Source organism: Ambystoma mexicanum, chromosome 10 (genome assembly GCF_040938575.1).
Source record: "Ambystoma mexicanum isolate Mex_15411 chromosome 10, UKY_AmexF1_1, whole genome shotgun sequence".
NCBI lineage: Eukaryota > Metazoa > Chordata > Amphibia > Caudata > Ambystomatidae > Ambystoma > Ambystoma mexicanum.
In genome coordinates, this window is record NC_090932.1 from 1,599,187,729 (window position 1) to 1,599,210,287 (window position 22,559).

The 22,559-nt window shown below is 49.4% G+C and overlaps 1 protein-coding gene across 4 annotated transcripts in view; it reads right to left on the reverse strand.

Annotated features, from left to right (window-relative positions):
- Positions 1–22,559, reverse strand: part of HIC2 (HIC ZBTB transcriptional repressor 2) — a 429,272-nt gene that overhangs the window by 128,763 nt on the left and 277,950 nt on the right. The gene's annotated exons all lie outside the window — the stretch shown is intronic.

Below are 22,559 nucleotides of genomic sequence, written 5' to 3' on the forward strand. Positions count from 1 at the left end.
AACAATTGCAGCTATATCCAATTCCAATCTACTAGCGTCTATAAGAGTAGATTTCTCAGGCAAAGATCACATTTCCAAGCTTAGCATACTAGCATAGTTGTGCAAGTTAATTTCGCCATATAAACGAATTGAAGGGATATTCGCTTCAAAGACTACTTGTAGTGACTTAAAATCCCAAACACCCTGGCAATTCATAATTTTCCTTTTTACATTCTGTATCAAATGCATCATCTTGCATTGTCCATCGTAGACAAAGATTACACCTCGATCTTTGTATTCTAGCAATAATAACCAACTATCTCTATTGACTATCCTGCTCTCCTCACTAAATCTGGTAGGGAGAAGTTTAAAAAGGACATCCAGGTCTCCTACCCAGGCCTCCCCATCGCCGACACCTATACCAGTGCCTCCTCTAGGCAAACCCTCACCGTCATCCTCTTTGTCATTCCCTCACCAGACTTATGGACTCTTCACATGGTCTCTGTGCTTTCTCCTCCATCTTCTTCTCCCATTAATGGTGGCACCCGGTGGGCGGCTCTCCTGGCCTCCTTCAACTCCTCTAAGGTCATCATAAATGTTTACCTGAATGGTACCATCTTGGTCCAAGGCCGCCAGGCCAATCTTCGCCTCTTTGATAAGATGCTATCCGCCTCATCAACATCCTTCCTTCTCCTGTCTCCTCTTCTCTCCACAGCTTCCTTTCCCCCCCTCCCCTGCTGTCTCCTCCTTGCTCTTCTACCCCCCCTTGGGCTTCTTCTACACCTCTGCAGGGCGTACCCCTCCTGGAAGTCTTTCAAGGATGGCAACCTTCTCCATATTGCCACTCTTAACTCTCACTTAGTTGTCAAACACTCCTCTGACATCTGCCACCTCCTGATAGAACTTGACCTCGATCTCACAGAGACATGGTTCACAGCCAACTCTGTCAAAAGCTTTGACACTCTCCTCACCGACGGCTACAAGATCCTCTCCGCACCTAGATCCAACCGTTACAGAGGGGGTGTAGCCCTGATCTTTCCTCAGTGGATTCATGCCTCTCATTCCTACGCAGGCCCAACTCCTCTTTCGAATGCCTGGTCTGCAGGCTCTCTCTCTCTCGCTCTCTCTCCTAGCCATTCCCTTACTGTGGCCATCTATCGTCCACGTGGCCAGATCTCCTTCCTCTCTGAGTGGGCTGACCTTTCCTCTTCCCTCTCGGTCTCCACCACTCAACTCCTCCTTCTTGGAGACTTAATATCCACCTGAATGCTTCCCATCCTTCCGCTGGACTCTTTCCAGACCTCTGCTACTTTCTCTCAAGCTCTATTCTCCCTCTGGCCTGACACACTCTGCGTGGCACACTCTGGATGTTCTGATCTCTTCCCACCTTCCCCTTTCTAACCCTCTCACGACTCCTCTCCAGGAGTGATTACTTCCTCCTTTCCTCCCAGCTCACCCTCTCCACCCCTCAGGCCAAGCCACTTCCAGCACTGCCACCCACCTTCTGTTATCCGACCCATGAAGCGTGTGTCAGTTGTGGGATTCGCTGCCACTTTCTCCCCACTCCCCCATCACCCTTTGGCTGACTCACATCCTGACGCACCCCTTTCTATCCTCCACTCTGCTATATCTGATACTCTTGATATTCTTGCCCCTGTAATAAGGATCCGCCTGAAGCCCAAAGACAAGTGCAACTCCTGGTACGACTCCGACCTCGTCTCCCTCAAATGCAAGTGCAGGGTGGATGAGAGGAAATGGCGTGCGTCCGGTACATCCTCTGACAAACTGGCCTTGCCGCCAGCTCCAAAGGCAATACCGGCTCACTCTCCGCACCAAGAAGAGAGCTCACATCCAAGCCCGCGTCTCTGCGGCATCTAACAACTCAGCCGAACTCTTTCAAATCTGCAAGGAACTGACCAATCCTGCTGCAATCTCTACCTATCCTGTCTCCTCCCAGGCCTTTTGCACGGCTCTGGCTTCTCATTTCATCTCTAAAACTCAGGACATCCTGTCAACTCCCTCTTCCTCTCCCCCCTCCCCCCTCCTCCTACTCCCTGCTCTTCATCTGGCCTTTCTTCGGCCACGTCTCCTCCCTCCTTCTCTGCCTTTCCCCTGTTTTCCCCAGACAAAGGTTTCTGGACAAGTCTGATCTATGAAAGTTTTGTCAAAACAGGTTCACCCCTGTTCCTCCAAAACCATCGAGGACCACATTGACACCCTGGCTACTGCTCGGGTTGACTTCTGCAACCACTCCTACGCCGCTGGAGTCTTCCCTCCCCCCTACCCCCCGAAGCACTCCCTTGTGCACCCTCTTCTTATGAAACCCTCTGCCGACCGGTCCTGCCCGGCTAACGACAGCTCAATCTCCTTCACTCCTTTCCTGGGCAAACTCCTGGAAAAGCTGGCCACTCCAAGCTTAATATTCACATTGAATCTGTTGGTCGTCTCCATGACCATCAGTCTGGCATCAAAGCTGCCAGAAGCACGGAAACTGCTCTCCTGAACATCTGTGAAGACCTGCTCTCTAACCTTGAGTCCAACACCCCGTGTCCTCATCTTACTTGATCTCCCTTCTGCCTTTGACACAGTCAACCATGCCATCCTGCTCAACAGTCTCCGTGATAACCTGGGCATCACCGATCAGGCCCTGGCTTGGCTGACTTCTTTCCTCTCCGATCGACCCTCCCAGGTCCAACCTGGGTCCTTCCTATCCTCGATCTCTACCTGTGGTGTTCCCCAGGGGTCAAACTTCTCTCCCTGGCTGTTCAACCAATACCTTGCACTTCATGCCGACTGCATTGCTGCTCTCTGCCCCAACTTTCAGTGCTATGCGGATGACACTCCGCTCATTTTCAGGCTACCTTCAGCCACCTCGTCTTCTCTCATCTCTGACTATTTGTCTGCAATCCAGGAGTGGTGTGCCGCCAATGATCTCTGCTTTAATGCCAGTAAGACTGAGATTCTCCTCATCAGCACACCCGCTACATCCTTTCCGGTCACTCTCTGGCCGGCCTCTCTTGCCCCTCTTCCTGTTCCCACCTGCGAGGCTAAAAACCTTGGGTCATCTTCGACTCCACACTCACCTTCTCTCCTCACATCTCTGACGTCTCTAAGAAGTCACACTACCAGCTGCACCTCCGCAGAGGTAATTTTCCTTTCCTCTCCTTCCCCCAGAAGCTCACTGTCTCCAGAGCTCTGGTTCTCTCTAGATTGGAATACTGCAAAAGCCTCTTTTTTAAATCTGCCTGCTTCTACTCTCCGCCCTCTGCAACTCATCCAGAACAGGACTGCGAGACTTGTCCTTGGCCTCAAGCCCAGGGATCTTATTTTTCCAGGACTGAAATCTCTGCACTGGCTCCCAGTGGCGGCGAGGATTAAGTTCAAACCCCTCGGCATTGTCCACAAGGCCTTCTGGGGCCTGGGGCCTCAATACCTTCAACTCTCTCTTCCTAAATATCTTCCTTCTTGAGCTCTTTGCTCATCTGCCTCCAACTCCCTCAGGGTCAGTCGTTTCTGCAAGCAATGAGTTGGTGGTAGATCTCTCTTCGGCGGGGGCCTCCCTCTGGAACAGCCTCCCAGCCTCCCTGAAACTTGAGGATAATCATTTCCGGTCCTGGAAGAACCTCAAAACCTTCCTCTTTGCTTCTGCTTTCTCCTCCTCTTCCCTGCTGAACACCTTGCTGAAACTGCACTGGTTATATGGCCACCCTCTGATCTCACCAGGTCCCCTCCCCCACCAGTTGCACTTCCTCCCTGGCTACCCCGCACTAGGGGACTGTTTCTGTATCCCTACAGTCCCCTACTAGCACCCGACACCTGCTGTCTGCACTTACCCATGACCTTTCCACCAGCTGGTCGCACTTTTAATTATTGCTTTTATTTATTCTATTTATTTCTTTTTACCGTCGGTCCCATGTACCGCAGTGTGCCCTCACCTCCGTCCCTCCCTCTCTCTCTCTCTGCACTTTTCCTCTTCCCCCCCTTCCCCCTGCATTTGCACGAGCTCAATGACACCTGGACTAGTAAGAACATTGTCCGTCTTCCCCCTGTTCCCCCTCCCTTGCCTCATAGCGCCTTGAAACACTTGTTTATAGGTGCGTTATAAATGCCATATTATATCTGACAGGCCGGATTGGGTGGTAACCTTAATGATGGGCCCTGGTGCCTTTACCACCCGATCTGACCATTTCCATGGCCACCTTGGAATTTGGGAGGAGGTGGCTCCAGTACAACCACCAGAGAAACCTAAGTGAGGTAGGGAGAGGGGAAGGAGCGGAGGCTGAAGGGGAGGTGGGTGGGGAAAATGGTGGGTGCTCACAGCACAGAACATGCTTGGAACGCAGGCTTGGATTGTTATGTTAAGTTGATCACCAGCTTCACTTAGCTACCCTCAATTCTCGCTCTGCCATTAAACACTCCTCCAACATCCGTCACCTCCTTGAAGACTTTCACGTCCTTTCCCTCACTGAGACAGAGTTCAAGGCCAGGTCCGTCACTGCTTTTCACAGTCTTCTTCCTGATGGCTACAAGATCATATCCAACCCCAGACCCTATTTGGTGGTGGAGTGGCTCTGATCTTCCCTGAGTGGGATCCTGACTCCATCTCAACACAATCCTACTCTTCCTTTGAAAGCCTAGCCTGCAGGCTGACTGTCTCCCCTTGTTTCTCTGTGACTCTCGCTACCATCTACAGACTGCCCGGTATTTCCTCCCTTTTCCTCTCGGAATGGGCTGACCTCTCCTCCTCTCTTCTCGCCTCATCCCCCAAACTTATCTTCCTAGGGGACTTCCATCTCGACTCCCATGATGTGGCCACTGTTCTCACTATCCTCCCCTCTGGCCCGACTGACTCTGCAGGCCTCACTATCCTCCCCTCTGGCCCAACTGACTCTGCAGGCCACACCCTGGACGCCCTCCTCTTGTCAGACTCCCGCCCCCGCCTTTTCCACCCCACTCACTACTCCCCTTTCCTGACCCGACCACTCCCTCCGCTCTTCCTTACTTGATCTCCCCTGTCTAGTCTCCTCCCCATTGCACTGCCAGTCTCATTCGACATCATTTGACCGATGAAGCGTGTGTCAGTCGCTGCCTTTGCCTCTTCCTTCATCCCTCCACAGGCCCCTGCTCTGGATCCCCCCCCCACCACCAACTCTGTCCTATCCAACTTCATTCTCTCCATCACTAAAACCTTGGACATCCTTGCGCCTGTCATGAGGATCCGCATGACGCCTGCCTCCTAATGCAACTCTTGGTACGACTCAGGCTTAGATGCTTTGAAACGAAAGTGCAAAGCAGCAGAACGGAAGTGGCAGTCATCTAGCTCATCTCCTGACAAACTGGCCTGCCGCCTTCTCCAAAGGTAATACGGTTTTTCCATCTGCTCCAAAAGAGCTCATGCCCAAGCTCACATCTCTGGAGCCACTAACACAGATGAACTCTTTAAAATCTGCAAGGAAATTGCCAATCCTACCACACTCATCTCTTCTCCTCCTCCCTCCCAGGCCTTATGCTCTGCACTGGCCTCCCACTTTTACTCAAAAATTCTTGTTATCCTGTCTGCTCTGTCATCTGCTCCCTCCCCCCATATCCCATCTTCTTTCACCTCTTTGGACCCCCCCCATACTTACCTGCCTCTCTCCCATTGCACCAGAGGAGATCTCTAGAGTTGGCCGCTCTATGAAAGTCTCCTATAAACAGGTGCTACCCTGCTCCTCCAGAACCACCAAGGACAACATCAACATTCTCGTCCCTGCCTTGGCTGACCTCTGCAACAAATCTTTCCACAGACCTTCCCTCAAGAACTCCCTTGTGCACCCTCTCCTAAAAAAGCTGTCTGCTGACCCTTCATGCCCGGCAACCTATCAACCTATCTCCATCACCCCTTTCTTGGGCAAACTCATGGAGAAGCTGGTCACCCCCCCCCCCCACCCAACTGAGCCTTCACACAGAAATGGCTGGCTGCCTCAATGACCACCAGTCCGGTTTCAGGGCAGCCAGAGGCACTGAAACTGCTCTCCTGAATACCATAGAAGATCCACTCTCTAATCTGGACTGTAACTCTCCTTCTGTTCTGATCCTCCTCTATCTCTCCTCTGCTTTTGACACCGTCAACCACTCCATCCTTGTAAACCGTCTCCGTGATACCCTAGACATCACGGGCAGGGAACTGGTGTGGCTTACCTTTTTCCTCCCTAACAGACCCTCCCAAACTCAAGTGGGTCCTTTTCCCTGCTGCACCTCACGCTTAGACTATGGCGTCCCTCAGGATTATATCCTATCGCCATGTTTTTTCAACATCTACCTGGCCCCTCTGGCCCACCCCATCTCCACCTATCATCCCCACTTCCAATGTAACACAGACACAGCTCTATTTCTGGCTGCCTTACCCCTCCCTACCTTATACCTGACTGCCTGACTGCTATTCAGGCATGGTGCTCTGCCAATGATATCTACCTCAACGCCAACAAGACAGAGATCCTTCTTATTGGGACGACTGCTCCTAGTCCCCCCCCCCACTCTCCGGCCAGACTCCCTGGGTCCCCTCCCCTAACCCACTGGTGAAGCAAAAAACCTCAGGATCATCTTTTGACTCCTCTCTCGTTCTCGCCACACATGGACCTTGCCAAGAAGTAATATTTTCAACTTCATCTCCTCAGGGGCTTTCTACCTTTCCTCAATGTCTCCAGAGCACTGGTTCTCTCTAGGTTTGAACACTGGAACAGCCTCCTCCTAAACCTTCCTCTTTCCTCCCTTCGCCCCCTCCAACTAACCCTTAATAGGACTGCAAGACTTATCCTTGGCTTTAAGCCGAGGGACTGCATCTCTCCAGCCCTAGAATCTCTCCAATGGCTCCCGGTGACTACAAGGATCAAATTCAAAACCCTTTGCAGCGCCCAAAAGGCTGTCTGGAGCCTGCGACCTCTACATCCAGCTTTCCCTCCCAAAACACCACTCAGCCAGAATCCTTCGATCCTCTGGCTCCAACTCTCTGCATGTGAAACGTTTCTCCAAGCAGAGAGTGGGTGGGGTAGATCCCTCTCTTCTGCTGGCACCCCCTCTTTAAAAGTCCCCCCTCAGAATTGAGCCGAATCTTCTTAAGTCCGGAAACTTCTCAAGACCTTCCCTTTTCTCCTCTTCCTTCCCTCCCATACTAAACTCTCCACCTGCCACTGCGCCTGGGGCCTGATCTCATCAGAGTCATACAGGGAGAGACCACACCCCCTACCAGTCCCTGCTAGTCCCCTATGCCAGCACTTGCCCTCAGGCACCCTTTCCCAGACTATCCCAACCCAGTCCTCCTGTCCACTGCACTTTTCCTCCCCTCCCCCTTCTGTCCTCTGTCACTTGCAACCCTGGCCTGAATAGCACTTGCCCATCCTCACCCATGGGACTCCCCCACTATTGCACTTCTCCCTCTTCCCCCTCACCCCCTCGCATTTGTCACCTTGTCATACATTTTCATGGTAGGATTGTCGCAAAGCCAATATAACAGTTTCGTTGCTCTTGTTGGTTTCCTTGGATTGCCCATACTCCCCCTCCCCCTGCTCGTCTTGTGGTGCCTGGAAACACTTGTGTATAGGCGCAATACAAATGTCCAATACATTAATAAATAAAATGGTATACTGCGCACCGCTGCCATTGCCATGGTCTCCAGGCGCTGTGTGGGATTCAGTCGGTGATCCGGGCAAGCTGATTGACAGCAGTGCCCGCCCAGGTGCTAATCTATTACTTGTTCTGGTCTATAAAATGGCAAATACCAGAAGTAATTAGATTGGAAAAGATTACTTGCAAAGACTATCATCTTAGTTTATTCTAAATGTATCGTAACCCAATCAGGGTCTAAACCATAATAGTGCCATCTACATTAACTATTGTTCCTTCAGCTGAAATGAGTGCCTCAGGTAAATCTGAGAAATCCAGCCAGAATAAATTACAGCCAAGAACACATCCCTGGCTCAGACCATGATTATAGCAATACAACCAGATTCAGCTGGCCGGATTCGGTGGCAATGTCTTGGGGCCCAAGTTGTTATCGGTCTTCTACTATGAGCTCTGGTGCCTTACCACCTGATTTGGCCTGCCGATTTGGGTTTTATTGCCAGTAGCACTCTGGGTTCTTAATACAAAAAAACGTGATACAGTCAGCAACCTATTTTGACTGAAGGGCCGGTGGGGTAGGCAACCTCAGCTTCGAGGTTGCTTAAATCATGGGATTTAACCTGAGATCCGAAGTTGCAACACCCGCCCGGTGTGCTAAATAGGTTTATTTTTCTTGTCGTATGTCCAGACTAATATCCAGTTGCGCTGTCACCCAAGTATTTTGATTCCATTACAACACAAATGGGCAGGAAATATTGAGGAATTCCCAGATTTTTTTTTTTTTACTTTTCCCATAACTGTGGCCTGTCAATCAAATCAAATTCTGTGGGGGAAAAAAACAGAAATCAGGTATACAATTGGGCTAGTTGGATTTTACAGTAATTTTCATTCTCAACCATGGTTTATTATGGTCGATAGTGCCATGAAGTGGTTTTAGTGACCATGATAAACCAAGAAGTACTTGTGTACAGGCGCGTTATAAATGCCTATCATATCAAGAGGCAAAGGTCACCCTAATTCAGACATTATTGGACTGAAAAACTAGACATTTTTATGGTTTAGTCCTGAAGTTGTAAGACTTGTGATGAAAGCGAGCCCCATTTTACAGGGCCGCACCTCTAAAATACAGGGGACCCATAATCACCATAAACCAGAGTAAATGCACCCCTCTAGGGAATCAAAAGTCATGAGGCTGTCTTGCAGGTGATGACAAGACTTTAATCTTTACAGATCATGAGGATTGGGGAAAAGGCAAGAGGACTGCCATTTGAGGCCAGCATTCTGTCGTCGTCGCTGGCTCCCTCCAAGGTCCTCTGGATACTTTGCTGTGCCTTGGGCTTAAATACCCTTCACTTGGTCACTGGATACCCGCAGAGCTTCTCCAAACTTGTTCTTCTTGCCAAAGAAGGGATGCTGCAGAGGCTCCAGTGTTGCATGGTCAGGTTCCCTACTTAACATTAATGCGTTATATGCAAGAATATTTGGTCACTCTTGTTTAGCATAATTTACTAGGTTACAAACATTCATACATAAACATCTTCCCACCATTCTCTCAGCACTTGCTCCATAAAATTATATTTGATGTGGTCCAATAATTCCTACAGAAAAACACTTTTCTACTACTATGTTGTGCTGAATCCTTTTTTCACCATAGTATTCTGTCGTGCCTTGAAACTTTTTATAGTCTCCATTGGCCTGTGATTGACAGGACCATTTGGTCAGCCATGTTCTCTGTTCAAGCTTGCCTGGTCTATATTTAGCACAGCTCGACTTTACAGTGTGCTTTAACATTGGATTTTTAAAACTACACAGAATAACATTTACACGTGTTTTTCAACAAATTTATTTGTACATTATATTTTAAATATTACCAACCTATTTTTATTGACTGGCCATGCCCGTGTGTGATTATTTTGCACGAGAGAAGCTTTTCCAGTGCTATAGTGCTTAGGAGTCTTGACTAATTGTGAAGCGCTAGAGGACTGCAGGGAGGGCTAGCCTCTCGCTCCTCCCTAACATTCCCCCCTTTCATTACTTCTACAGTAACAAACTCACCCCCACCCCACATATCTACAACCCCAACAATATTAGTTTAATTTTTACTCTTTATTGTATGGCAAGGTGTTTTAGATCCCCCAATTAATATCATCCTTGCACTATTAGGGACTATAGGAACCTATCATCGGAGACCCCATTGGCACATGCACAAGAGAACCAAGAAGAACATGATCACAGGAACCAGTATTTTTACTGCTGCCCCCAGCCGTGACAGGACCCAATCAAAGGCAAGCGATAGCCAATCTGTGAACTCCTTTTTTCATTTGAACACCTAGATTGTGCATCGCCTTGATGATGTGGCTTAGTGACCCATTCTCAGCATCCTCTGGGGGTAGAAAAGTGCAGCAGCTGCTTGTACCCCAAGGAGCCAAAAAAGATTAATAAGAAAGTCTTTGCTGAACATTTCAATAGTTGTCAGGTATTCCTCTGAGCAGTGCGGAACAGTCTTGAGGCATTTTGAGCTTTTCTTTCTTCCCTGCTGTTGAAATCGTCCTTTTTCTGGCAGCATACCAAATTCTTGTGTGATCTGCAAGCTTCTTTCTGTTTGCTAGAGTGGCTGTTGGCACCTCGACAGGCATTTATTATCCCTTCAGGATTACTAGTAGCACTGAGTGCAGGGTGGCCAGTGAACACTTGCCCCTCCAAGATGATAGGAGTTGCAAGTAGGCTCGTCGGCCACAAACCCAGTAGTAATCAATCACTGCTGCTGTACCTTTTGTCATACCAGGCATCACAAGAGTGTAGTTGCACTGTATGTTTGCACCACCAGGAACTGTTCCTTCATTGCTAAAAACAAAGTTCAATGTTTTGGCCCTATCTATTCGTACTGGCTTCTTCATTGTTGCAATCCGTGTCAGCCTTGTGATGTATTGGGACCATACTGCGCACACATAGTCTCTATTTGGGATATTGCTTCTCTGCTGTACTCTATCAGCCCATCTGCCAGGCACATCACTGTGGTGCCCTACCATTTGTCATTGTCATTTGAGTAACCTCCCAAGAAGAAATATGGTCCTTGTAGACACTGGCAGTATTTTGTGTTGCCATTGCATAACACTGGATCTAGATCAATGCTCCTTAACTGCACACTATGTGCCTGAAATGTGCCCTTTATCCATATAGTGCACAAAGTACCAAGCATTGTTCCTCTGTAATTGGGACTGGATGTGGCCCTAAAACCCTTATGAGACCCTAATGTGTGCGGGATAAATGCACACACGTAACATCTTTCATTGATTTGGTTCCTGCAATGCGCACATCAGAGTACTAGCTATTCAATATAATGTTTCTACATTCTGGACATCAGAAATAGTGTCAAAACCCAACACCTTATGTAAATCATACGTCATTCATACTTCCCGTTTCATTCGTCTAAGAAAACCTGTAGGGGTGGCCGGCAAAAAGTGAGACATTTTATATTTTCTTTTTTATAGACATATTAGCATTTTTTCCAACTGTCCATCCCCCCCCTTTTATATGGCCACCCCATATAACAAACTTCCCATCATCCATTCCAACAAACACAACCAGTGTCATACAAAACACATTACTACTATATTTCTAGACTAAGTAACATCTTAATTTATCATTGTCCCTACATAACAGAGAGGTCGGTCAGCCATCTTTGCTTATTCATGGAGAGGAGAAAAAAGGTTATCAAGAAAGAGAAAAAGAGAGAAAGAAAGAGAAAAGGAGAAAGTAAAAAAGAGAGGGAGGAAGAGGGAGGTAGAGAGAGAGAAAGACAGAGAAACAGAGAAACGCAGAGAGACACAGAGACAGAGACCCTTTTCCCACCAGGGCCGACCGGACCCTGAACCTTCCAAAAAACAGAAAACAAAAAAGAAAAAATTAAAAATCAAAATTAAAAAAATAGACAAAATAAATAAGAAAAAATTAAAACATTTAAAAAGAAAGAAAAAAACAGGCGTGTGCCACTTCACACCACCCTGGCATGGATCCTCAAAAATGTCTCTCCTTTGGCTATGCCCTTACTAAACCTTACCTTTTCTCAGGTACTCTTAGAACACCCGAGAGATGCACCCAATATCTAACTCCTTCATATGGACGGTGAGACGAGTACAAAACACCACCTCATATGGACCTTTAAACCTGGGGCTGATCAGTTCCCCAGATAATAATGGTCCAGTATGGGCAATGCTGTGTATGGAACCATGATCTTGCTTTCTGCAGGGGTGGTCACCATTTCTCTCCCCCTTCACCGTGTCCAACTACCGCTCCTGTGTGCTTCCGTCCCGATTATTTATGACCCATCACCATATAATATGTCTCCTTCTGTCAATGCATGGGCCATTCATCAGAGTAAGAAAATAAATAAAACTCCTGTAAATAAACTGGAGTTGCTAAAACAGGGGCCGTGCAAATAGCTTAAGTCCTCAAATTGTCTAGTCATTTTGTCAGTCCATTAAAATGTACTTTTAAGTCCTCTGTCCTTCCCTGAAACTTTGTAACAGTGGCCTTGTGTAGACTGCATAGTCTAGGATCCATGGCCTACAAAAATTACATAAGACCAAAAAACTGCTACATTTCCTTCACAGTACTGGGCCTATGGGCGGTGCGTACTGCCGCCGCCCTATCTGATAATTTATTTTCCCCAATACGAAAATGAGTGGTTGCAAGTACAGTCCCTCCTGTGGCAGTATTGTAGCTTCTTTTTATCTGCCTTGTACCCTTTGTGAGCCAGCAATTACAGTAAAGCAACAGAACCCCTCCTGCACCGAGGATCATTTTCCCTTCATACCAATCGTTCATCCACATACTGGATGATTGTGCCAAGCACCTGACTTCAATGTAATCTGTACAGGGGTCACAGCTCTCAGTAACCCAACATTGTGTGGATTAACAGTCCATAATTATGCTGGAACATATCCCATGTCCTCCTCAAAAATAAAAACATCTGAGTTACTACTGCCATCAGGGGGCACTGTACCTCCCTATACTGCATCATATCATCACAGGGGATGCAGATTCCCAAAATAATCTCCCCATTTTGTTCATTGTCCTCAAATAACTCCTTATCTGTCATTTCCTTTAATTGTACTGTCAGGTTTATACATAATATAGTTCGCCACTCGCACCCGTCCTGGTCTTTTCCAATCATGACTACTCTTTTTCTGACACTACTAGTCCTTGCAAATCTAATGACAAGATCGTCCCTGCCACCATCTCGGGTGGCACCATGAGTTGGAAAATAAAACCTGTAGGCACTCGCCAACACTTTGTCGCAATTTGAGGCACTGCATTTACTAATACCTTTCATACCATAACAAAATATATACCTGGCACCACAAGAACCCCATGTACTACTGACTCCCTTGCTATTGCATTGATTATTACCATTGCTTGAGCTACACACATCCCTGAGTGGAACACACTACTCCTTGATCTGTGACCGATACATTTTTGAGCAGATCCCTACCCAACAAGTTCACAGAGGAACTCTCTAAATCAAACGAGGGGACTCGTACTACCTCCCCCTCCCACTTTTATATCTAGCTCCTCAGTCTATGGTACCCTAGAAATTGCCCCAGAGAATCCCTACATGTAAAGAGTTTTTATCTGATAATGGAAAGTTCCCCTCCATGATGCATGATTTGGTTGCCCCTGAATCTACCATAAATAAAAATGGTCTGTTTCCGATTTCCTCTTCCACCAAGGGCTCCTCTTCAGGGTCTGCGGTTATCAATAGGATTGGACATGCACGTGCTTTCTGTGGGCTCTCCTAATCAGAATATGTATTTGTCCTGGGGAATGAAAAAGAGCCGCCCTGTCATTGTAACTCCTTGAAATGGTGCACCTGTTCCCCCCGCCATCCTGTTAAACTGTGTTCCCTCACCATGCTGTAGTTGTTGCCCATGTTGCCCTTGCATGTCAGCCCCATACGGGGACTGATTTTAAACCCCTCGCCCAAATTGCTGTCGTCTTCTTCCTTGAGGCCCTTGGAATCCCTGCTCTGAATATGAAGGCCCATAATTCAATCTCATCCCAAGCCTTTTCCTGCACTCCCTTGCAAAATGCCCCCATTTCCTGCAACACCAGCACCGTGATGGTCCCAATCCTCCTCCCCGAGGCCCTATCCTCCGAAAGCCTCCTGCTCTTGCTACTCAAAATCCTCCTTTTCCCCTTGGCGCTCCTTCAAACTGCCACTGTGGGTTGGGGTACGGTCCCCTCCCACCCCTTTGTCCCCGTCTTCCTTCGCCCCATAGTGCCGCAGTTGTGGCATTCCCAATCTGTTGAGTATCTCCTGTCCTTTTCCCCTGGGCCGGTGCCTTCACTGGTGCTTAAACGACAACCTTATTTAGTTTCTTTTCCACTAGATTTGCCTCGTCAATTTGCAGCTTCTGGACTGTCTCCCGGTCCTGCTTCTTGATTCTCTTACAATTGTGGACCATTATACTTTGTATCTCTGGCCACCCTTTGGCTTCAATTCCCACAATTTTCTCTAGTGCCTTCTGGACCGCTTTTGGTAGTCCCCTCTTTACAATAAAATAGAAAAATTGTACTGTCTCAACTCTCCACATTTCCTGTAATTTAAAAATAAACCTAACTGGGTCCTCATCATCACCCATTGTGCATTGAATTAAAGAATGTAAGTCAGGGGTATCTGGGTACATCCTTCGTAGGGCAGCCCATACCCTTGCCCATACCCCATCAAAGGCTTCTCCAACATGTTCATTATCTGCAAGACCTACCCCAGCCCTTGCCCATATGTACCCAGTCTGGTCCCCGACTATGGTGACCAGTAAACTCTTAAAGTCTCCTACTGCTAAAGCTACCCCTGCTGTTTGTTTTTCATATTCATAGATCCATTTACTAGCTCTGTCTATAAGCTGGGGAGAGCTTTAATCAAATGATTTGTGTCCTTCTGAGGCCATGGCACATACTGCATTATCCCTACTTCTTTATGTATTACAGGTATCTGCATATCTATTTTGTTTTCTACCCCTTTAGTATTCTTCTGATCTTGTACTACCATGATTAAATCTTACCAGGTTACTCACCGTAGTGACCACCTTACTTCTAGTCCATAGTCCCCTTTCCTCCATACTTGTGGAACATCTCTCCGTCCTGTGGGACGGGACTGGAGCACTTTGTAAAAAGCATCCACATTTTTCCAAAAATGTGTCCTTCCTCTTTCCTGCGCGGAGCCCGGCACGCGGCTGTAACCCTGCCCACCTTGGCTCCGCCCCGCGCATCGGCCCGCAATCCTTTTATTTGCAAGGTCAGAGACCCATTACCAATACAGAGGAACCTTATTAGAGGGGACGGCGGGCGAATGGAGGAAAGGGGACTATGGACTAGGAGTAAAGTGGTCACTACGGTGAGTAACTTGGTAATACCCCTACGTCCCGTCCCCTTTCCTCCATACTTGTGGGAGATTCCCAAGCACTCCTTACACGAACTACGGGTGAATGGAAATACCCCTTACTGAAAAAGGTTCTTCAGCACAGCCTGACCAAACTGAGCATCAGCTCTAGAACTCATATTGAGGCAGTAATGCTTACAGAAAGCAGATGGAGAGGCCCAAGTAGCTGCCCTAGAGATGGACTCCCAGGGAACATACTTCTGAAAAGCAACCGCAGCTGCCTTGCCCCGCACCAGGTGTGCATGAATACCTTTTGGAGGTTTCAGCTTTTGGACAGTGAAAGACTCCTTGATACAGGCGGCAATCCACCTAGAAATAGTTGCCTTAGACGCCTGTTTGCCTTGAGGGTTGCCGAAAGTCACAAAAAGTTGAGAAGAACTTCTAGACTCAGAAGTCCTATCCAGGTAGAACTTGAGAGCTCTTCGGACATCAAGACAGTGTAGAACCCTCTCCGCCTCAGAGGCGGGGTTCGGAAAAAAGACCGGTAGGGAGATCGATTGATCCAAATGGAATTTGGTCACCACCTTCGGCAGAAAAGCCGGATTAGTTCGAAGGACTACCTTGTCCTTGTGAAAGACCAAGAAAGGATGCTCCACTGACAATGCCTGGAACTCACTCACTCTCCTTGCCGATGTGACGGCAACCAAAAAGGACACTTTCCAAGACAAGTACTTGAGGTCCACAGAAGCCATCGGCCCAAAGGGTTTATGGCACAGCGCCGTCAGGACAACATTCAGTCCATGGCGGGTGCAGATTACGAACTGGAGGGTAAAGGCGTGTTAAACCAGCAAAATGCCTCTTTACCATTGGGTTAGCCAGAGAGTACGGACACTGATCCGTAGAGAGATAAGCAGAGACCGCTGACAGGTAAGTCCTGCATGACAGAACATGAACCCCCGACTCTGCTAGGGAGGACACGAAGGACAACACCGCGTCAACCGTGGCCCCCCCCATTGGATCCAATTTCTTCTCTAGACACCAATGACAGAACCTGAGCCATTTACTCTTGTACTGAGATCTGGTCGAAGGTTTTCTGGCTGCCTGGATAATACGCATGTTATCCGCAGACTAATTCAGATGCTCTAAAGACCTGAACTCAGGCACCAAGCCGCCAAGCTGAGCGATTGTGGAGAGGGGTGCCACAGCTGCTGCTCCCCCTGGTGGAGAAGATCGGGAGTTACCGGTAACCTGATCGGCGGATAAACCGACAGGTGTTGGAGTTCTGAGAACCAAAACCTGGCCGGCCACCACGGGGCTATCAGTAGAAGAGAACAGTTCACCGAGTTCTTCAACTTCCAAATTGCCCGGTGAACTAGAGGCAGAGGCGGGAAGGCGTAAGCTCTCATGTTGTGGCATGGAATCTCTAGAGCATCCCCCAGAGAGGAGGCTCCGAGCCCCCCTCTGAAGGCATACAGAGGAAGCTTCTTGTTCGCCGCCGTCGCGAAGAGGTCCACCTGCGGTGGGCCCCAGCACGAGAAAATCCCTGAGAGGACATCCGCCTTCAACTCCCACTCGTAGCTGACCACTGTCCGCCGGCTGAGGGCATCTGCTGTGACATTCAGCTGGCCCGGGATGTGCACTGCAAGCAGCCAAACACCAGGAAGCACGGCCCATTCTCGAATCAGAATGGACAGGTCCACGAGGGGGGGACACTTTGTTCCCCCCTGCTTGTTGATGTAATACATTGACACCACATTGTCAGTTCTTATGCAGACCACTTTGTTGACAATGACCGGTCTGAACGCCTTGAGTGCCAAGAAAATCGCCAAAAGCTCCAATTGGTTTATGTGCAGGAGTTTGTCCTGAGGCGACCAGAGGTCCGAGACCTGAAAGAGATCTAACGTAACGCCCCACCCTAGGAGGGAGGAGTCCGTCGTGATCGTCACCATAGGGACTGGGTCCTAAAACCCCGTGCCCCCAGACAGATTGCTGAGAGATGACCACCAGTCCAGGTCTACTCTCATGGAATCCGGAATCATTATCCGCATGGAGTCTGGGTCCACTGCCTGACGCCATGAATTCCGAAGGGCCATCTGGGTCCGTCTCATTTTGAGACGAGCAAGAGAAGAGCCAGCACACAAGAGGCCATGAGGTCCAGAAGCCTCTGGAACCACCATGCCGACATACTCTCCGACTGCGCAGACATCTGAGACGTGGCCAACAGATCAGCCATTCTGTCCCCGGTCAGGTATACTCTGCAGTCGATCGTGTTCCAACGAAAAGCCAGAATAATCAGGTCCTGAGAGACCGTCATGGAGGATTTCCGCCAGTTCACCGACAGCCCAAGATGGAACAGTAGCTGAAGGAGAGACTGGAGGTTGCCCGCTGCCGCCAGCGGACAAGGGCTGCGTAGAAGCCAATCATCCAAATAAGGATACACATGGATACCCTGAAGACGAAGATAGGCCGCAATCACCGACATCATCTTCGTGAAGACACGCGGCGCCGAGCTGAGGCCAAAAGGAAGCACCCGAAACTGGAAGTGCTCCTCTCCCAAAGAGAAACAGAGGTACCTCCTGTGTGGAGCCCAAATCAGGATATGCATGTACGCATCCAGAAGGTCCACCACGCTGAGCCAATCGCCCGCCTGCAACGAGGAGCGAATCTGGCCGGGCGTGATCATCTTGAATTTCTCTTGGGGTAAGGAAAGATTGAACTGGGAAAGGTCTAGGATGGTGCGCAGGCCAGCCTGGTTGGGTTTGGGCATCGTAAACAGCCGGGAGTAGAAGCCCTCCCCTCGCTCCCCAAGTGGAACGGGCTCCACAGCTCTGAGGAGCAGAAGTTTCTGAAACTCGGCCTTGAGGGAGGGTGAGCCCGACAGCTGAAAAGGAGGGTTGAGGGGTGGGGTAGAGGGTGAAGGTAAGCGGAATCCCGCCCGAGCGACTGACAAGACCCATCTGTCTTCTGTGATGGTCTGCCACGCCTCCCAATGAGACGCGATGCGTCCTCCCACCGGGGTCTCGTGCGAGTACGGGAATACCTCATATGGCAGGTTTATTGGTGGCTGTGCCACCTGAACCTGATGAGGAGGCTGAGGAGCGGGAGAAATACCGTGTACGCTGTTGTCTACGGTGGTTATTTCCCGCAGGAGTGTCCACTCTGTGCGATTTGCGGTCGAGGAAGCCCCTGAAACCAGAAGAAGGTCGACTCTGAGATAACGGTCTCTGAGGTTTGAAAGGAGCTTTAACCAGAACAGACAATGATTTAACCTGAGTGCTATCCTTGGTTTTGGTGAGCTCTACATCAGTAGAAGAATATAAAAGCTCCTTACCATCGAATGGAAGGTCCAAAACCTTGTCTTGCACTTCCTTCGAAAACTTGGTGGCACGCAACCACGCTTGCCTCGAGGTATCAACCCCGAGCATCATGCCCCGAGCCGAGGTGTCTACGTGATGAGCCGCAGCCTCCAGGAGACCCTGGCATCGGAAAGGCCTCCTCTAAAATCCTCCAACTTCTCGACCAGAATATGCTCATCAAACTCCGACAGACCTTTCCACATCCGCATGATAGCTCCCGCCAAAATCAATTCGGCATTGGCGCTGGTCCTCCTTTCCCAAGACCGGAGTAGCCGTTGCGGAAGAGGATGCTGCAGGTCTGAACTGCAACGTGGCCGCAGCCACCATTGTGGAGGAGGGAGGCGGACAAGAAGACAAGGCCACTTCCTCCGAAGAGTGCAGCCTGTACCTCGCGTCAATCTTTTTATTGGCGAAAAGTCCTGAGTGTAGCTTCTCCCAGACTCTTCGGACCTCGGCCAAAACATCCTTCTGCAGAAAAAGGCCGGTACGCTCCAAAGGAGACAGGGTGAACACCCCAGAAAGCACACCCTCCTGTGGAGCAGGTGCCTCGGGAACCGGGACATCTAAGAAATTCATCATGTCCATTACCCGGTCATGAAAAGCTCTAACAGAGCGGGGAAGGTCCTCATTGTCCTGCTTGCCTTGAGGGTCATCTGACAGGTCAGGATCCTGCTGAACCGTGTCAGGCACTGCCTTGTCCACTGGGGACAACGGTGGCAAAGGCGGAAGAGCAGGGGCAGGCACCACGGGCAAAGGAGGCGTCGACGGAACCACCAGAGGAACAGGTGGAGCCGGAGGCGCTGGTGGACAAATTTCCTTAAAAAGCCCTTTGAAATACTCCCTCATGGGGTCGATGCGCATAAGCGCTTGAAATTTACCGAAAAAAGCGTCCTCAGGAGATTGCTTAGGAACCTGAGGAGGCCTCTCATGAGGTGTACAAATCCAGGGACGCAACGGAGAAGGGTGCCACGCCGGGTCCCTCCGCCGACGTATCCACATAAATCAAAGGGGCCGCCCCTGCAGGCAACGAAACATTGTGCGGAAGAGGCATCTGGGCGTTCCAATCATAAACGGGCCGGTAAGGATACGCACAAGTGACCTTATGTTCACCCAGAGGCCGATGGCGTAGTTGTAGGGGTAGTACCGAAAATGGCCACCGTGGTCGTGGGGGGAACGGCCGCCATTTTGTCTTCATCTGAGGGGAACTGCGGCACGTGAGGAGGTGAGGCAGGGGTCCCCGTCGATGGATCAGGGGTCTTTATTTTAGCCTCAACATAAGGAACCTCGGCAGAGCCGGTACTATGAGGCCTGGAATGTTTCTGCGACATACCAACCACCAACTGAGCCTTCGAAGGATGGACCTCGGCACTGCCAGTTAAAGGAGAACCTTGCTTCTTTGCTCCCTCAACAGATCTGGTATCACCACAAGAGCGGGAACGGTGAGAAACCGCTTTCACCGACAGGGCCCTGCCTGGCCCCTCAGAACTGCTGGTAGCCTTAGCCTCTATACGAGGGACCTCGGGCCTAGGCCCGGTAATAGCCTTAACGGCACAGGTCTCGAACATCCGTTCGGTAAATACAAGCCCAGAAAAGGCCTCAGGGCGCACCCCGGTCTTGTTTTTAAGGGAAGCCAAAAGAGGCCTCAGAGCAAGCTCCGGTACGCTGAGACTCAGCAGTACTGGGTCTACACACAGCCCCCAAAGGAGGGGCCTCGGAAGTTACTCCGGTGTACACAGGCCAGTTACGGAGACCCTCGGAGAAAGTTCCGGTAGAATTATTAGGCCCGACAGGCACCTCAGAGCGAACCCCGGTGATAGAGCGATCAACGCCCCTCCCGGCTCGAGAGGAACCCGGGAAGGTATCCCCCGGCCGGGGTGCTCTGAAAACTAAAGAACCTACCGGGTGTTTCTGCTTCTCGTCGATGAACGCCTGAAAATGAGATGGAGGAGCGCGTCGGAACACCTCCTCCCACCGTTCCAACTGACGTTGAAGAGCCCGGACCGAAAGGGAGTCACAGTAAAAACAGGAGTCCCAGCGGTGTTCCGGACCCAAACACTCTAAACAAAGAGGATGGGGATCCGCCCTCGCGAAGCAACGTTGTCACGAAGAGCAGTCTGGAAAGTCTAATTTAAAAGACAGACTATAAGACGAACGCTAGCGAGAGCCAGAGAGGAAAATAGGGAAGAAAATCTTCCGAGGATGCAAGTGCGTCTGGCCCCGATCGAGCAGAGAAAAGGACTGAGGGGCGATGCGCGGGGCGGAGCCAAGGTGGGCAGGGTTACGGCCACGCGCCGGAAAGAGAGGAAGGACACATTTTTGGAAAAATGTGGATGCTTTTTACAAAGGGCTCCGGTCCCGTCCCACAGGACGGAGAGATGTCCCACAAGTATGGAGGAAAAAGGACGGGACGTACGAGTATGGTCTATTTCTTGGTCTGTCCCTCCCCACTGCCTCTTGTAGCAGGGACGGGTTTCTCACTGCCTCCTCTCCTTGATGATCTTCTTGCCCTGCCTCTTCATTATTTCTACCACCTTGATCTACCCCTCCATTATCCCTTGCTTGTTCTACTTCTTGTCCCAGGACTGTCCATACACTCTTCCCATCATCTTGTTCAACACAAACATTTCTTATTGCCCCAGGGTTTAAACTGAACATAAAATCTCCTGAATTCCAATCCCCTGTTTTCTGCATCGGTACCCTTATTTCTGGTGATACTTCTTCAGGCAGTAACCTGATCAACCTTTCCTGCAATGCTCTTAGCTCATTGTCAATGCCTACTTGTGGACCCTCTGCTACGGGCATATTAGAGCTTGTGGATGGGTTATATGGAGGTGCAAAAGCTCTCAAGTCCCACCCCCCCCTTAGTTGCTAATCCTGATAATCCTGTTGAGACTCTCTCCACCTCTGGAGGTTTATAAAACGTTTTTTATACCCTACTGCAGGTTTAGGCAGTACAGGGTATATACCCTTACATTGGATCTCTTTTTCACCTTCCTGATCTCCTAGATCCTCAACTAATTCACAGAGATCTAGCATCTCTTCTCTTTTTTGGGACTTGTTCCCTTCATATGTTGCTGATACAAAGATGGACATTTTTTCTAGCATGTTTCTTTTATGGGAGCCCTGCTCTGGCCAGGAGCAGGACGTCCCCCCTTCCTTCGTTTGTACCATCAATTGTTTATTCTGTCACAACACAGTGGCAGAACCCTATGCATGTATTGTATTGGAGTTTCTTCCTTTATAATATTGCGCGCGTCCCTAATGCTTCACTTTAACCCTTTTTCCCCCACCCACTTTTACACTTTCTTCACTTTGATTTCACACACACACACACACACACACACACACACACGACTAATATCCAGGCCTCCCTTTCCTTTCCATTATAAAAAGTAGAAAAACAGAAATGCGTGACAATTTCAATACATGACCCACTTATCACCAAAAGTCCTATTTTATACTTCATCACCAATACTACATCAACAAAAGTCCTATTCCACCTATTCCACTGACCTCGTACAACAATCACATCACCATAATCTCACCCAAATCAACCACATCACCCTATCACATACATGTTCTCATGTTGTCATCACCTGCAAGAGTATACACACGTGGGCGCTGTTCACTTGAGTTTCCCTCTGTTACGAAGTCCCCATGCCGGTCGTTCTGGAGCCACCCCCTGCTCCAGTGAGCAGAACGGATTTCTTTTTAGAATTGCTTCTACTAAAGTTGCTCAGGATACATGGGTTTTTGAATTAGGAATCTGATCATTACAGTTGGGCGTGGCTGACCTGCTTGGGGCTTCACAAAGCACAGGGGAAGAAACTAAGTAACACGTTGGGTCGTCACCACTGAAAGCGAGCCCCATTTTACAGGGGCGCGCCCCTAAAATACAGGGGACCCATAATCACCATAAACCAGAGTAAATGCACCCCTCTAGGGAATCAAAAGTCATGAGGCTGTCTTGCAGGTGATGACAAGACTTTAATCTTTACAGATCATGAGGATTGGGGAAATGGCAGAGGGCTCTGCCATTTGAGGCCCGCATTCTGTCGTTGTCGCTGGCTCCCTCTCCAAGGTCCTCCGGCTACTTTGCTGTGCCTTGGGCTTACATACCCTTCACCTGGTCATTGGATACCAGCAGAGCTTCTCCAAACTTGTTCATCTTGCCATACAAGTGACGTTGCAGAGGCTCCAGTGTTGCATGGTGAGGTTCCCTACTTAACATTAATGCTGTATAT